The sequence below is a fragment of the Narcine bancroftii genome, chromosome 10, assembly GCF_036971445.1.
Source record: "Narcine bancroftii isolate sNarBan1 chromosome 10, sNarBan1.hap1, whole genome shotgun sequence".
In the NCBI taxonomy this organism is placed as follows: domain Eukaryota; kingdom Metazoa; phylum Chordata; class Chondrichthyes; order Torpediniformes; family Narcinidae; genus Narcine; species Narcine bancroftii.
Window position 1 is genome coordinate 34,345,742 of NC_091478.1, and position 17,829 is coordinate 34,363,570.

General features: G+C 42.1%; 1 protein-coding gene and 1 pseudogene across 1 annotated transcript in view; both read right to left on the reverse strand.

Annotated features, from left to right (window-relative positions):
• LOC138743928 (5-hydroxytryptamine receptor 7) overlaps positions 1-17,829 on the reverse strand; it is a 41,574-nt gene that overhangs the window by 13,794 nt on the left and 9,951 nt on the right. The window lies entirely within an intron of this gene.
• LOC138744055 (protein regulator of cytokinesis 1 pseudogene) lies at positions 10,321-12,113 on the reverse strand (annotated as a pseudogene).

Here is a 17,829-nt window from a genome sequence, read left to right on the forward strand (position 1 = left end):
GTGACAATTATATGGGGTAGAAGCTGCATTTTGGATATCACTCAGGTGAGAAATCAGTAATTTTGTGTTCTGGTTATTTTGTATTGATCAGAATTCTGCCATTATTAAATCTATTTTAAAAAGTACCTATAATATACAGTATCAGTACTTGGAAAAGATGAGCTTGTACCTAAGATTCTAAATTGGAGAAAGGCCAATTTTGAGGCAATGATCTCGAATGTATGGATTGGGATGTTATTTTCTGGAAAGGATGTACTAGATAAGTGGAAGACCTTCAAAGGTGACATTTTAAGAGTGCAGTGTTTGTATGTCCTTTTTAGGATTAAAGGCAAAGTAAACCAGCATAGGGAGCCTTGGTTTTTGAGGGATATTAGGAATCTGGTTCAGAAGAGAGAGGTGCGCAACAGATATAGGCAACATGGAGCAAATGAGGTATTTGAGGGGAATAAAAAATGCAAGAAAAAAGAAACCAGGAAGACGAAAAGAAGATATGAGATTCCTTTTGCAGACAACGTGAAAGAAATTCCTATGGTTTTCTACAGGTCTATTAAGAGCAAAAAGATATTAAGGGAGAAAATTTGTCCCCTTGAAGGTCAGAGAAGGCAGCTATATATGGAACTAGAAGAGATGGAGGAGATCTAAATTTTATTTGCATCAGTATTTACTCAGAAAATTGGCACAGAGTCTAACGAAGAAAGGAAAACAGGCAGTGAGGTAATGGACCCTATACAGATTAGAAAAGAGGAGGTGCTTTCTGTCTTAAAGTAAATAAGAGTGGATAAATCCACAGACCTGACAAGATATTCCCTCAGACATTGAGGGAAGACTAATGTAGAAATTGCAGGAGCTCATGCAGAAATATTAAAATGTTTTTAGCCATTGGTGTGTTGTTGGAGGATTGGAGAGAGGCTCATGTTGTTCCGTTATTTAAAAAAGGCTCCAAAAGTAATCCTGAAAATTATAGACCAGTGAGCCTGACATCAGTAGTAGGTAATGTATTGGAAGATGTTCTTAGGGATCAGGTATATAAATATTTGGATAGCCAAGGACTGATTAGAGATAGTCACTGTGGCTTTGTGCATGGTAGGTCATGTTTAACCAATCTTATACAGTTTTTCAAGGAAAGTTGATGAAGGGAAGGCTGTGGATGTTGTCTACATGGACTTTAGCAAGGCCTTTGACAAGGTTCCACATGGGAGGTTAGTCAGAAAGGTTCACAAGCTAGGTTTTCATGGGGAGGTAGTCAACTGGATTTGACAATAGCTAAATGTGAGAAGCCAGAGCGTGATAGCGGATGATTGCTTCTCATACTGGAGGCCTGTGACTAGTGGTGTGACTTAAGGATCAGTGTTGTTTGTCATCTTATCAATGATCTGGATGATAATGTGGTAAATTGGATCAGCAAGCTTATAGATGACACAAAGATTATAGGTGTTGAGGTCAGCAAGGAAGGCTTTCAAAGTTTGCAGAAGGATCTGGACCAGCTGGAAAAATAGACTGAAAAATGGCAGATGGAAAGTGTGAGGTGTTGCATATTGGAAGGATAAATGAAAAAAGGACATAAACGGTAAATGTAGGCCATTGAGAAGTGCAGTAGAACAGAGGAATCTGGGAATACAAATACATAATTCCCTGCAGGTGGATAGGGTTACAAAGAAAGATTTTTTTGCATATTAGCTTTCATAAATCAAAGTATTGAGTATAGGATTTTGGATGCCATGGTAAAGTTGTACGAGACATTGGTGAGGCCAGATTTGGAGTATTGTGTGCAGTTTTGGTCACCTAAGTACATGAAAGATATCAATAAGATAGAAAGAGTACAGAGAAGATTTACTAGGATGTTGCCCGGATGAGAGGAACTAAGTTACAGGGAAAGGTTAAACAGGTTAGGACTTTATTCCCTGGAGTGAAGAAGAATGATAAATGTATTAAAAATTATGAGGGGGATAGAAAGAGTAAGTGTTGGTAAGATTTTTCTGCTGAGGGGAGTTGAGATATAAACCAGAGGTCATGGGTTAAGGGTGAAAGGGGAAAGTTTTAGAGGGAACATAAGGGGGAACTTATTTATACAGATGGTGGTAGTGTGGAACAAGCTGCCAGCTGAAGTGGGGAATATGGGATCAATTTTTATTTTTAAGAATAATTTGGACAGCTACATGAGTTGGAGGGGTCTGGAGGGCTGTGGTCGGTGTGCAGCTCAAAGGTACTAGGGAGAATATTAGTTCTGCATGGACTAGAATGGCCGATGGGCCTGTTTCTGTTCTGTATTGTTCTATGGTTCTGCCGTGAAGCAAAATCAATAAATGCTGTTACTAAAATTTTGTTCTGTCATAAATTTTATTAAAGAATCTAAGGATGTTGTGTCCGGGGGACTTTAAAAGAAATTTTCTTTTCATTATCAGCAAGACAGGAATTCCTTCTCCACCTGGAGAAAAGCAACTTTTCAAAATCTTTTGATAGGAGCTATTATTATTTACTCATTTATTTTCCAGCCATATTTTTTCCACTTCTGTTGTAGCCCCTGCTCACTCAGGTTTAATGCAGGTAAGTGGGGAATTCCAGAAGAATATTGAATACATGATGTATATGGATAATATCATGCCCGGGAGGGGCACTGCAAGACAATGGTGTTCCCAAGACATGCTGCTTTTGCCCTTTTTAATGAAAGTGAGTTGTTGCTAAAGTAATCAATGTGCATTGGCCGCACTTGAATTGGTGCACGATGAGTTCAGTGGTCAGTGTAATAATTTGATCGCTATGATTTTCCAGCTTTGTACCAGAGATATCTGACTTAATTCTCCCATGGAATGTGACATTAATGTAGAAATTGATTCATGTGCCCTATTATTTCTTGTGCAGTGGACACACTTTCTTGATAAATTGAAGACTACTACCAATTTTAAGAATTTTTTTTTCTTGGGATATAACATCTATTAAATTTGGAAAATGAATAAAAGCAACAAAAGAAAAATGCAGTATTATGAGCTCTGGTTTTCGTAAAATGGGATTATCACTGTAAGGGATGGTACAGAGAGGAGGGACTAAATGGTCACACAAGTACAACACAATTCACTGCCCAGCAATAATTTGATACATTAGAAGAACCGAGGGAATGTTTGTCACAGTCTGTTCCAGTATTCGATACATTTGCAAAGGCACTGTGATTTTGCAAAAGGAGAACCATTCCGACAGCAGAAGAGAAAGCAGCTTTTTGAAGCAGCTCCTGTGGCCGGCCATTTTTGTGGACTTCAGAGCAAAGCATGCTCTGTGAATGACTGGTCCTTTTCGGTGGATTGACCTGTGCAGGAGGGTCTTTTTAGGAAGCAAAGTGCTTCATTTTGATTGTGACTAACAGTGGAGGTCACCTGGAGAGTCTGCTTCATTTTAAGTGTGACTAGCAGTGAAGTTACTTGGAGAAACTGGTGCCAGGGTCTTGGAATCTTCGTGGATGCCACGCACTTTGAGTCTTGACGACAAAAGGACCAGGAGTGGCATGACCACAGCTTGTATAGATGGATATTTATTCAAAGACAAAGCATGAGATTTTGTGAGTCTGTATCAGCTACAACTCCCGTCTTCCCATCAGTTCATCATTAATTCTGGGCATCAAATTTCAACGGCCTACACTTCAACACTGAATTTAATAGACTGAACTTTGAAGTAACTTTCTAGATTTTGGCCGGACTGTAATGGTTACACACACACACACACACACACACACACACACACACACACACACACACACACACACACACACACACACACACACACACTCAAGATTCATTACTGCACTGACAGGCAACCCATGCAATAGCTTCGGATTTGCTCACTGTTGCCCAGAATCAGACACACACAAAGATAAAGACTATACAACAGGCTTTAATCCACAAAGATTTCCACAGAGCCAGGCTGGCTGTGGCTGCAGCAACTCTGAGTGAGGCCTCGGGAGACTGGCGCAGGCTTATATCCCGGAGGGTAATTGACACCCGAGCAGGTGGGGCTTGATCCCTTCAGGCCGACTGATTGACAGCCGGCCAGGTGTTGTCCTGTCCCCTTACACTCCTGCAGGTACAGAGGTTGCCCCCTGTAGTAGGCCAGTGATACACTCCTGCAGGTACAGAGGTTGCCCCCTGCAGTAGGCCGGTGATGTACCACCACACTCTGCTCAAGAAAAAGCTTCACCCAGTTTGGGATCTTGCTACGGTCAATTCATGAACCTTGTATGGTGGCTGGTAATGGGAGGATCAATGCCTTACATCAGTGGTTTTCAAACCACCACCGGCCTACTGCAGGGGGCAACCTCTGTACCTGCAGGAGTGTAAGGGGACAGGACAACACCTGGCCGGCTGTCAATCAGTCGGCTTGAAGGGATCAAGCCCCACCTGCTTGGGTGTCAATCACCCTCCAGGATAGAAGCCTGCGCCGGCCTCCCGAGGCCTCACTCAGAGTTGCTGCAGCCACAGCCAGCCTGGTTCTGTGGAAGTCTTTGTGGATTAAAGCCTGTTGTATAGTCTTTATCTTTGTGTGTGTTTGATTCTGTCTAACAGTGCACCACACCCCTCTAAACTCAAATTCCACCTGAAGCAATCCCTATGCCATCAGTGTTCTGTGATTGGTAAGGGATTGCTTAAGGTGGCATGTGAGTGGGAAGGGAAGGATGAAAATTACTGCTCTTGACCCAATTGATACTGAGATATTTTGCTTGAGAAAAATTGACATTAGCCTATTTCCTTTGGAGTAATGAAACCATACACATAACGAGTCAATTAGGTACAATTAAAACAGTGGTTTTTCAAACTTTTTCTTCCCACTCACATACCACCTTAAACCATCCCTTACTAATCACAGGGCACTTATGGCATAGGGATGGCTTAAGGTGGAATGTGGGTTTAGGGGGTTAGTTTGAAAACCACCGTCTTAGATGAATAAACTCGAGAAGAATTACTTAAATGTCCCTCTCCTGATTATTTTTCTTAACGTTTCATAATAGCTAAAACTGCCTAGTTCAAAATTGTTAAATAAATGTAAATTTTCCCATACAATTACCATCAGGGGTCACACCACAACAGCTTGTTTTCGTATAATAGTTTCGTTTCTGTTAAACCTCATCTCAGCAATGTTTTCAAGAATTTAACATTGAGTAATGTTACCAAGTATCAGGAAGCATGTCAAGAGTTCTGTAAAAGATGTGCATTTTAAGAAGTGCAGCCTAATGGAGAAGCGACAAGGATATAATGATGTAATATGAAATATAAATGAGGGCACCAACAGCTGAAGGCAGAGCTGCCAGAGTAAGAGAGGTTAGGCCCAGAGTGCCAAGATTGCTCAGAGAGTCTGACGATTGCAGAAATGCAATGGCGTCATCATGGAGGAGTAGGTCAGGAAATGCAAGGGTGATATGTGAGCAAAATGCGGTGTGTGTTGCCAGCCATGCAAGAGAGATTTGGAAGAGTTCAGGTTACGAAGTGGAAGCCAGATTGGGGAAAAAAAACTGGAGCCCTTAAGAATGGCTCAACTAACTCCCAGAGCCACACTAGCAGCATTTGCTTCAGAATCCAAATATATTGTCATGAACAAGTCATGGAATTCGATGTTTTGTGGCAGCTTCACAGTGCAAACATTCATACAAACCATCTTACAACAATAAATAAAAAATAGTGCACTAAAAGTCATTGATCACTGATGGGAGCGGGGAAGAAGCTGTCTTTGTGCTGCCAAGTGCTCATCTTTAGGCTCCTGGATTTTTTTCCTGATGGTAGCTTAGTGAAGAGGGCATGGCCTGGGTGGTGGGGGGGGTCCTTGAGGATTGAAGCTGCTTTCTTAAGACACTGCATCTTGTAGATGTCCTCAATGGAGTGAAGTCTGGTGCCCATGATGTCACAGGCCGAGTTAACAATCCTCTGGAGTGTCTTTCTTGTCCTGAGCATTGGCAACTCTGTGCTAGACAGCAATGCAACCAGCCAGAATGTTCTCTGTAGAGGTTTTCAAGAGTCTTCAGTGACATAACGAATCTCCTCAAACACTTCACAAAGTATAGCCACTGTTGAGCCGCCTTTGACATGGGAGCTTCAGGACAGATCCTCGGAGATGTTGATATCTGCAGATATCACACCACGCCTGTTTTCAAATTCAAGTGAAGTGTTTTGCAAGTTGATTTCAATCAGTGAAATAGAGGGCACTGAATGAAAAGCCAGGGTATTTGCTGAACAAATGTCTGGCAATAAAGTGAGTAACATCTTAAAAGAAAAAAGCTTAAAAAAGTAATTGTGATAGGAAAGATTATAAATCTATTAATAAAGGCCCAAGTGCCAAAAAATATCCATCTCATCAGTCAGTGTGTGATTGAAGAAGGCAAATGGGAGATTCCCTTCTCTTTCACATGCTGATTGACCTGTTGTTACTTCCAGCACCATCAAAAAGTGAACAAGAAGTAGTCACAAAGCTTCAATTAGCAGCCGGCCCCACAGAGCACGAATCCCCTGATATTAACTTACATTCTTTTGTTTCCTAGTTCCAAATAAGACCCTTTGATGAAGAAATGAAGCAGAATTCACTAGTATTTCTCCTGCAATTTTTGAAAGGAAATTCCTTCTTGATTTCTATCATATTTCATATTTTAGATTAATTCTGTTCAAGGATTGTCCCTAGAATTTTGAATTCATAAAGGCCTGATACCACCCCTTTATAATTAGGTTGATATGTTTTGGCTATGTCCTCTTTCCAATATTTGGGAAGGGCCATTTTGTACCTTGTCTTTAGTTCTTAATATTAATTTGATTCCAAATCCTTTTCTCGCTCTCTTTCGAATAAGTGGGCCATCTAGTTTAATTCCGACTGCTTCACAATCCCACAGTCGACCTCGCCTCACTTGTCGCAAGAAGGGCAATTGTAATGAGACAGAATGATGCCGTCCCTTCCTCTCGCACTCAATGGTTGTCCGATATGATGGCATGTCTGTTGTTGGAAAGAATTAGATGTTCCACAACTGAAATGAATCTTAATTTTGTTTCTTTATGGGGTTCTTTGCTCAATTATTTTCAAAATTTGAAAGATTTACTGTTTTCTGGTTTACAATCTCGCTGGCTACCTTATTTTTTTATTATCAGTAGTAATCTGTCTGTGTTAAAGCCAATAGCCTCTGTAGTGTGGGGTTAGACAAGTAAAATAGTAATTTAATGTTTTTCCACTTTTTAATGTAATATAGGTTGCAATATCATCTGTATTATTCTATAAGATTTATTAATATTCTATTTTATTCTCATGTACCTATGTGACACTTATACAATTAAATCATTGAAAGGAAAATAAAGATTTCAGACTTTATGTCAGAGTACATACATGACATCACATACAACACTGAGATTCATTTTCCTATGGGCAAGGCAAAATTACCACTTAAAAAAAAACCCCTATACTCAATGTGCCAAAAAAATGTAAACAAACTGACAGTGCAATACTGAGAGAAAAGAAAATCAATGAAGTGCACAAGTAAGAATCCTTAAATGAGCCCCTGATTGAGTTTGTTGTTGAGGAGTGTGATGGTGGAGGGGTAGCAGCTGTTCCTGAATCTGCTGGTGCGAGTTTTGTGGTGCCTATACCTCTTTCCTGATGGCAGCAGTGAGAACACAGCGTATGCTGGGTGCTCTGGGCCCTTGATGAATGCCGCTGGTCTCCAATGGCAGCATTCCCTGTAGATGTTCTCGATGGTGTGGAGGGTTTTCCCTGTGATTTCCTGGGCTGTGTCCACTACCTTTTTGGTGGACTTTACACTCAGGGGTACAAGTGTCCCCCTATCAGACCATGATGCAGTTGGTCAACGCATTATCCACCACATCTCTATAGATATTTGTCAGGGTTTCTAATGTCACTGTCATGTATTTTCCCTTTGAAAATACCCTCACTCGAGAGAAGCTGTAAGCATCTTTATTCGTGCCAAGATGGCGCCAAACTGAACCTCATCATACAATTTAACTCCATGTATATATATGATTATCCAACTGCACGAAAACCAACAAGGTCGGGTCAGATACAGCAATGAGCTCTCTGAACCCTTCTCCATTAACAATGGCATGAAGCAAGGCTGTGTTCTCGCACCAACCCTCTTTTCAATCTTCTTCAGCATGATGCTGAACCAAGCCATGAAAGACCCCAACAATGAAGACGCTGTTTACATCCGGTACCGCACGGATGGCACTCTCTTCAATCTGAGGCGCCTGCAAGCTCACACCAAGACACAAGAGAAACTTGTCCGTGAACTACTCTTTGCAGACGATGCCGCTTTAGTTGCCCATTCAGAGCCAGCTCTTCAGCGCTTGACGTCCTGCTTTGCGGAAACTGCCAAAATGTTTGGCCTGGAAGTCAGCCTGAAGAAAACTGAGGTCCTCCATCAACCAGCTCCCCACCATGATTACCAGCCCCCCCACATCTCCATCGGGCACACAAAACTCAAAACGGTCAACCAGTTTGCCTATCTCGGCTGCACCATTTCATCAGATGCAAGGATCGACAATGAGATAGACAACAGACTCGCCAAGGCAAATAGCGCCTTTGGAAGACTACACAAAAGAGTCTGGAAAAACAACCAACTGAAAAACCTCACAAAGATAAGCGTATACAGAGCCGTTGTCATACCCACACTCCTGTTCGGCTCCGAATCATGGGTCCTCTACCGGCATCACCTACGGCTCCTAGAACGCTTCCACCAGCGTTGTCTCCGCTCCATCCTCAACATCCATTGGAGCGCTTTCATCCCTAACGTCGAAGTACTCGAGATGGCAGAGGTCGACAGCATCGAGTCCACGCTGCTGAAGATCCAGCTGCGCTGGGTGGGTCACGTCTCCAGAATGGAGGACCATCGCCTTCCCAAGATCGTGTTATATGGCGAGCTCTCCACTGGCCACCGTGACAGAGGTGCACCAAAGAAAAGGTACAAGGACTGCCCAAAGAAATCTCTTGGTGCCTGCCACATTGACCACCGACAGTGGGCTGATATCGCTTCAAACCGTGCATCTTGGCGCCTCACAGTTTGGCGGGCAGCAACCTCCTTTGAAGAAGACCGCAGAGCCCACCTCACTGACAAAAGGCAAAGGAGGAAAAACCCAACACCCAACCCCAACCAACCAATTTTCCCCTGCAGCCGCTGCAACCGTGTCTGCCTGACCCGCATCGGACTTGTCAGCCACAAACGAGCCTGCAGCAGACGTGGACTTTTACCCCCTCCATAAATCTTCGTCCGCGAAGCCAAGCCAAAGAAGAAAGATATAACATCATGCATGCATGTGCATTTCCATAATACTCTTCCCCCTCAAAAAAATGTTAACACTACAGAGAATTAAGCATAACTTCCACTAATCATGGTAACTATAGACCCCACACTACCTAACTTAAAATGTATTAGCTGGAAACATATAAAGTCTTTAAATAACTGCCCATAGTCACAAAGACTAAGAAGTGAATGAAGTCTTTAAGTTACTGCACATAGTCTTTTAAATGTACTGGAGGGTTTCTTTCTCTCTTGGATCTTCTCAGGGATGAAGAACATTGAACCAGAGTATGGCCTTTCACTTTTTGGAGATTTATTGAGGAGGTTTCATCCTTCTCGACCCTTCTCGCCTGTGTGGTGAATTGCAAGTTCTCCTTCCTCCAGTGAGTCCCTCTTAGATTCCCTGTCATCCAGGTTTTTTGAATGTTTCCCATCAACCTTTTCTTCCTGTTCTCGCCGTTTCTGCCTTTCCCGTTCTCTACGTGCCTTATCTCATTCCTCTCCCTGCCATTTCCTTCGCTCATGTCCCCTCTCTTTTTCCTTAACTTTGCTCATTTCCATGAAGATTTTAAAGTTCATCTCATAATTAATTTTACATTTCAGAGGAGGTTGGATGTGAGGGGGTTGGAGGGTTATGGGCAGGGAGCAGCTAGGTAGAACTTGTGGAGTTCACTTAAATTGGTGCGGACTAGAAGGGCCGATATGGCCTGTTTCCGTACTGTAATTGTTATATGGTTATATGGTTATCTTTTCTTTGGCTTGGCTTTGCGGACGAAGATTTATGGAGGGGGTAAAAAGTCCACGTCAGCTGCAGGCTCGTTTGTGGCTGACAAGTCCGATGCGGGACAGGCAGACACGGTTGCAGCGATATGGTTATATATCTGCCTTAAGTGCCCTGAAGACATTAAATTCTTTGAGTTTCTTCATAACACCCTTCATTTCTCATGATTCATGTCCGAAGACTTCAGCTGAATGACATCGATGCCTTTGTTTTTCATCAGATATCTTCAACGAGTCCCACGGGTGAATTATTTGACCTCAGCTCTGAGCACTTTGCTTCATTTCTGAGCCCTCTTCATCTCAAGCTGTTGAAGTAATGTTTTCAGGCCTATAATATTCTCATTGGACAGACAGAATCCATCTTCACCCTCACATACAATATCTCACTCAAAGCTAGTGTCAGACAGTTGATCGAGTTCATCCATGCACAAAATTATTTTGTTTCTATAAACTCAGCCCTTCTGCGTTCCTTTTCTTCATTAAGTGAAGCAACCTGCTGACAAAATGCATCTACCTGTTCAACACTGCCAACAGCATCATAATCGTTAGAGTACCCTGTTGCGCACAATATATTTCAAAGCTCCTCATCTTCCTCAAGGCACTTTAATTTTGTCATCCTCTCTTTCTCCTCCTTCAAAAGGACCTCCAAACGTGTCCGCAAATCTTTTTCCATCTGCAGCATTGTGCAATCTTCTTCTGGCAGATATGCATTCAAACCGAGTTCCTGACACACTGCAAGGAGCTCTTTCTGGTACACAGCAAAGCTCTTTTTCAACCACTGCCTTAATTTTTCTTCCTCTGCAATCATCATATCCAAAAGGCTCTTAATATGCCTTTTAACAACTTCTATACTTTGCAGTCTTTGACCTCCTGGAATTTCAATCTCTTCCTAAATATTCCAAAGATGGCTGTCCCCGGCTGCCCAGCCCCTCTGTGGTCAACCTGTCCCCGGCTGTCCAGTCCCTCTGTGAACATCCTATCCCTGGCTGTCCGGTCCTGGCTGTCTGGCCCCTCTGTGGGCATCCTGAACTCAGCTGCTTGGCCCCTATGTGGGCATCTTGACCCTGGCTGTCCAGTCCTGGCTATCTAGCCCCTCTGTGGGTGTCCTGTTCCCGGCTGTCCAGTCCCAGCTGCCCGGCCCCTCTGTAGGCATCCTGTCCCTGACTGTCTAGTCCCAGCTGTCTGCCCCTCTGTGGATGTCCTGTCCCCAGCTGGCAATCCCGGCTGTCCGGCCCCTCTTGTGGGCATCCTGTCCCCGGCTGAACAGTCCTGACTGCCTGGCCCCTTTGTGGGCGTCCTGTCACTGGTTGTTCGGCCCCTCTCTTGGCATCTGGCCCCCAGCTGCCTGGCCCCTCTGGGTGTCTGGCTCCCTTTTTCTCTCTCACTCTGTTGCTCTCTCTCTCCCTCTCTCTTTTCTCTTTCTCACTTTTTCTTTTACTTTACTGTTTCTCTCTTTTTCTCTTTTCTCATTCTTTTGTTCTCTTCCTCTTGAGTTTCTTCCTTTTTTCTCGGCTGCCGAGCACGTGCTTTCGTCTCGCTACAGGTCGATGTTGTTCCTGTCTTAATTCTTTTTTTTCACCATATTTTCTGCTCCAACGTCCTCTTTGCCTGAAATCCTGTAGATTCCGTCGACCAGAATGTGGAATTTTTATTATTTCATCCTCATTGCCACTTTGTTGTGTATTTTCCCTTTGAAAATACCCTGATTCGAGAGAAGCTGTAAGCATCTTTATTCATGCCAAGATGGCGGCAAACTGAACCTCATCATATAATGTAACTCTGTGTATATAGCGTCACGCACGCATACGCGGCCCCATAACAGTCACACCGAACCTCCACGAACCCCTGAGGAAGTGGAGGCGCTTATGTGCTTTCTTCACGATGCCATTATTGTGTTGCGTCCAGAAAGATCCTCTGAGATAGTGAGTCACAAGAACTTAAATTTGCTCACCCTTTCCACCTCTGATCCCCCAATGATCACTGGATCGTACCCCTCTGGTTTTCCCTTCCTGAAGTCAACAATCATCTCCTTGGTTTTGATGATATTGAGTGTGAATGGTTTGTGCACCATTGAGCCCAGTTTTCAATCTCCCTCTTATACGCTGACCTATTGACCCTTTTTATTCTATCCACTACCGAGGTATCATCAGTAAATTTGTAGATGGTGTTTTCGTATAGAGCCACATAGTCATAGGTGTAAGAACGTAGCCTTGTGGTGCTCTGGTACTGATGGAGATTGTGGAGGAGATGTTCTTATCAATCCTCATTGATTGGGGTCTGGAGTTGAGGAAATCTAGGATCCAATTACATAGGGGAGCGTTGAGTCCCAGGTCTTGGAGTTTGCTGATCAGTTTTGAGGGGATGATGGTGTTGAATGCTGAACTGTATTTGATAATGAACATCCTGATAGATGCATCTTTGCTGCCCAGGTGTTATAGGGCTTTGTATAGAGCCAATGAGATGGCATAACCATAGATCTGTTGCTGTGATAGGCGAATTGGAATGGATCCATGCCGCCACTCAGACAGGAACTGATCTGCTTCAACAGGAGCCTTTAAAACACTTCATCACTATCGATGTGAGTGCCAATGGTCGATACTCATTAGGGCAGGTATCCACACTCTCCTGGTCACCAGTATGATTGAATAAGTCATGATATAATTGCAACACTGAAATGTGGGACTTAAACAATATAATTAAATAAATAGATATATTTAGATTGTGTTAAGGATTATATTTTTCCAGATAGCTGTAAAGCAAACCAAATCTATTCAACCTTTTTCACAAGCTGGAGAAATCAATAAATGCTATCATGACAAAAGAGGAATAGACTGAGTGAACACAGTCTTTTGCCCAGAGCTGAGGAAATCACGAACCAGAGAATATAGGTTTAAAGTGAAGCGGGAGAGATTTAATCCGAACCTGAGGGGTAATTTTTTGCAGGGTGATGGGTGCAGGAAACAAATTGCTGGAGGAGGAAGGCACTATTTCAATGTTTAAGAAACAATTGGACAAGTACATGGTTAAGAAAGGTTTAAAGGATATGGGACAGACACAGGCAGGAGGGAGTAGTGTTAATGAGGCATTTTGTTGGTGTGGGCAAGTTGGATTGAAGGACCTGTTTCGCCGCTGCATGACTGTACGACTAAAATTAGCACAGCTTTTTCATGAGTGAAACACAAATCTGCAGATGCTGTGATTGTAGTAAAAACACAACGAAATGCTGGAGGATCTCAGCCGGTCCTTCAGTGTCCATAGAACAGAAAGATATTGCTAACTTTTCAGACTTGAGACCTTCTTCAAGGAATAAGCAAAGAATAAGCAAAAGGAGCAAAAAAAATAGGAAATCTCAGAATAGAGATGTGCTGGCTGGGGGAGAAATCCAGACCAACATAAGGTGTTAATTAGATATGATAAGAGGAGAGGTGAGAATATTTATATGAAAGGAGAGAGGAAAACGGGAGAGAGACACTGCTCAGAGAAGGCAACAGGGGAGGTTAACGAAAGTTAGAGAAGTTGATATTAATGCCATCTGCTTGGAGGGCACCCAGTCAGAAGATGAGGTGTTATTCCTCCAATTTGTGCATGGTCTCAGTCTGGAAGTGCCTGAGACCATGGATGGACATGTGTCAAGATCCCTAGATGTGGGAATAGGTAGCAATATCTCAAAATTTGCAGACGACGCGAAGTTGGGTAGCGGGGTTTGCTGTGTAGAGGATGCTAGGAGGGCGCAAATTAGGCAATAGGCCAAGACATGGCAGTTGCAATATAATGTGGATAAATGCGAGGTTATCCACTTTGGAGGTAAGAACAGGAAAGAGGATTATTATTTAAATGGTATCTGTTTAGGAAAAAGGGAGATGGGTGTTGCTGTGCATCAGTCTTTGAAAGTGGGCATGCAGGTCCAGCAGGCGGTGAGGAGGGCAAATGGTATGTTGGCGTTCTTAGTGAGAGGATTTGAGTACAGGAGTAGGGAGATCCTGCTGCAGTCGTACAGGGCCTTGGTGAGACCACATCTGAGTACTGCGTGCAGTTTTGGTCACCTTATCTGAGGAAGGACATCCTCACCATGAAGGGGGTGCAGAGAAGGTTCACTAGACTGATACCGGGGATGGAGGAACCTTGCATATGAAGAAAGGTTGGATAGACTAGGCTTGTATTCTCTGCAATTTAAAAGATTGAGGGGGTAGAAACTTATAAAATTCTTAAGGGTTTAGACAGACTAGATGTAGGAAGGTTTTTTCCAATGGTGGGAAAAACTAGAACCAGGGGTCACAGTTTAAGGATAAGGGGGGAAGTATTTTAGGACTGAAATGAGGAAGTATTTCTTCTCTCAGAGAGTGGTGGATCTGTGGAATTCTTTCCCACAGGAAGTAGTTGCGGGGGTTCCTTGTCAATATTTAAGAGTAGTTTAGATTTGGTCCTTGTGGCTAAGGGGATCAATGGGTATGGGAAGAAGGCAGGAACTGGCTACTGATCAGCCATGATCATATTGAATGGCAGTGTAGGCTTGAAGGGCCAAATGGCCTACTCCTGCACCTATTTTCTATGTTTCTATGTTTCCAATTCACTGTGTAGGTTCTACCCAAGTTAGACTTCCCAAAAATGCCACACCTCATATTTCTCTGATAAGGTCCAGAGATTGAACTTCCTTCATATGCATCAGAAACCTTCAGCACCTCTTAAACCGTAATACATAACTGTTCTCAAGTTACTAACATTGACTGCCTCAAGTTTCCCAGTCCTCACGTCTTTCTCCTCGATCAAGAATGAGAAGTACTCATTGAATACATTCCCACCTTATATCTCCACACAGACCTGACTGCTTGGTTACCCTTTTTCCCTTTATGTATGTATGAAGTGGGGTTTGTATAATTTGAAGGATTTATTCTGAGGATTAAAGTAGCAGTTTGCCTGATTTTATTTGCAATGTGAACGTTTGAAACAGGCAAGTATACTTCCAAATCTGGAAGATGATTCACTATGTTGCAATAATATTGTCCCTGATTGAGATTTATCAAAGATAATGGACTGCCAGGAGAGGTTTCCTGAGAAGACCATACAAATTAAATGTATTATGTCGAATCAAATCTGCAGAGACTAAAGTCATTCACATTTTTTTACACAAGGTGAATTACAATTATTCCAATGTGTCTTGTGTTCTTGTTTTGATACTTCATTGCAAACTGTGTTAATTGCAAATGAAGGTGCCAGATATTTTTGTTCGTTTGCCTCTATCGTTTAGTCCATCAGCATTTTCATTAATACTTTCCACCTGACAAAATGCTTGACATCATCAACTTGGCCTTCACTCCTGCAAGTCTGGGATGATACCAGGCACCTTATGCAGGCAAATAAACAGAAAGACTACATGAATCACGCAGATCAGTTGTTCTGAGACATAATTGCTAACCCTGATCATTAAGGTTTTTTGGATAGTGCACAGATATCATATGAATACAATGAAAGGCAGCACATCAGAAAATGAAAAACACAAAAATCATAGCTAAAAAAAATCATTAAAATATTGCAGCATCAATGGAATGCAAGAGCAATCCAGCCCATCCCACTAGTTCATCCTTTCCTCATGACCATGCAATTATATTCCCTGAAAGTATTTACCCTGCTACCTTTTAAATTTTGCAATGAACCTGCCTCCATTATTCATCTGCACATTCCAAATCTCAACCAATCACTGCAGGAATTTATTTTCTAATGTAACTTTTTCTTCTTTACTAATATATATTTATTGTTTAATTTGCAGAACATTTTGATCTTCGGTTCGGTTCAGATTGATTCCATGTCACTTGAGATAAGAAGCAGAGATGGAGATTCTGTTAGTGGCCCGATTATTGTAACTGTTAGCGTCCCGTGTTTGAATCCGGCATTGCGTGTAAGGAGTTTGTACATTTTTCCCATGTCTCTGTGGGTTTCCTCTGGGTGTTCTCGTTTCCTCACGCCGTTCAAAGCATACCGGGAGCGTGGGTCAATTGGGTAAATTTGGGCTATAAACCATAGCATAGAATATAAGAGCTGGGAGGTGATGTTGAAGGCATTGGTGAGGCCAAGTTTGGAATATTGTGTGCAGTTCTGGTCTCCAAATTATAGGAAGGATATAAATAAGGTAGAGAGGGTGCAAAGAAGGTTTGCTAAAATGCTGTCTGGATTGCGGTAACCCACCTCACTGACAAAAGGCAAAGGAGGAAAAACCCAACACCCAACCCCAACCAACCAATTTTCCCCTGCAACCGCTGCAATCGTGTCTGCCTGTCCCGCATCGGACTTGTCAGCCACAAACGAGCCTGCAGCTGACGTGGACTTTTTACCCCCTCCATAAATCTTCATCCGCGAAGCCAAGCCAAAGAAAGAAGAGAATACAGAGAAAGACTGAGTAGACTGGGACTTTATTCATTGGAGCAGAGAAGGTTGAGAGGGGATTTGATAGAGATATTTAAAATTATGAAGGGAATAGATAGAGTAGATGTGAATAGGCTCTTTCCCTGAGGGTAGGGGAGATTGGAACGAGGGGTCATAAGTTAAGGGTTAGGGGGCAAAACTTTAGAAGTAACATAAGAGGAAGCTTCTTCACTCAGAGAGTGGTGGCTGAGTGGAATGTCCTTCCAGAAGAGGTGGTTGCGGCACGGTTAATTCTGTCATTTAAGAAGAGGTTAGATGAGTACATGGATGTGATGGGGTTGGAGGGTTATGGGCAGGGAGTAGGTAGGTGGAACTAGTTGGATTTTTACGTAAATCGGTGCAGACTAGAAGGGCCGATATGGCCTGTAATTTTTTGTATGGTTATATGGGCTCGTGGGCCAAAGGGGCATGTTACCGCGCAGTATGACTAAATAAAGTCAGTTTGTGGATTTCAAAAATGTCAATGAATAGAATCTTGGATATCTGTTGTAAATGTCAGTTATTGTGAAATGGAGTTTCTGAAAGAAAATCTTGAGACATAATTCTTGAAATTACTGCACATGTTCCTGGTATGAAGGCCAGGCTTACTGGCCCAGAATATCCTGGACTCTACTGGCAGAGACTGAATAGTGGGAGGGTCTCCATGAAGCTCATGAAAATCCTTTGAAAACATGAAAATTCACATTTGGATTTTGAATACATTATAAAAATGATTTTAAAAAAATGTTAATAATCTTTCACAAAATAAATAAAATATTCACAACACTTGCAAATAATTAAAAATGTGAAACAGCCCAATTAATTAAATAAACCCCATTGTTTTCTTTTCTTTCCATTGCCCTGCAATCTCAATTGAAATCAATGAAGTTACAAGTTGCTTTTGTCAGATTATGACAGGGTATGACACCTTCAATTGACCAGAAGATTTGGGACTTTCATATTGAACTATAGCTGTGTGTAGATACCTTGATCTTTTTTTCCTGTCTGGAGTTGCGGGCATTTACCATTAAGATCAGTTTCATTATGAAGTTATGCTCGCAGCAACTGAAGAAATCTTCCTCCCTGCTGATTTTTTGTAAATATTACAGAAAAATCAAAATTACATGCAACCAAAATTAAACAATTTTACATGGATTACCATTGTTTTTTAAGTTGAATAATTCAATACATTTTATATTATTTGAGAATAATAAACCCCTATTGTGTTATTGCACAGATCATCAAAAGTAAATAACTTTGACAAGCTAACAAAATCAACATTAACTGGAAAAGAAATAAATAGACATTAACAATTAGTAGTATATTATATTTAGACTCTAGCACTTAAACAAAAGTTGACAGTGATCCAGTGTTGACATGTCAAATTGAAC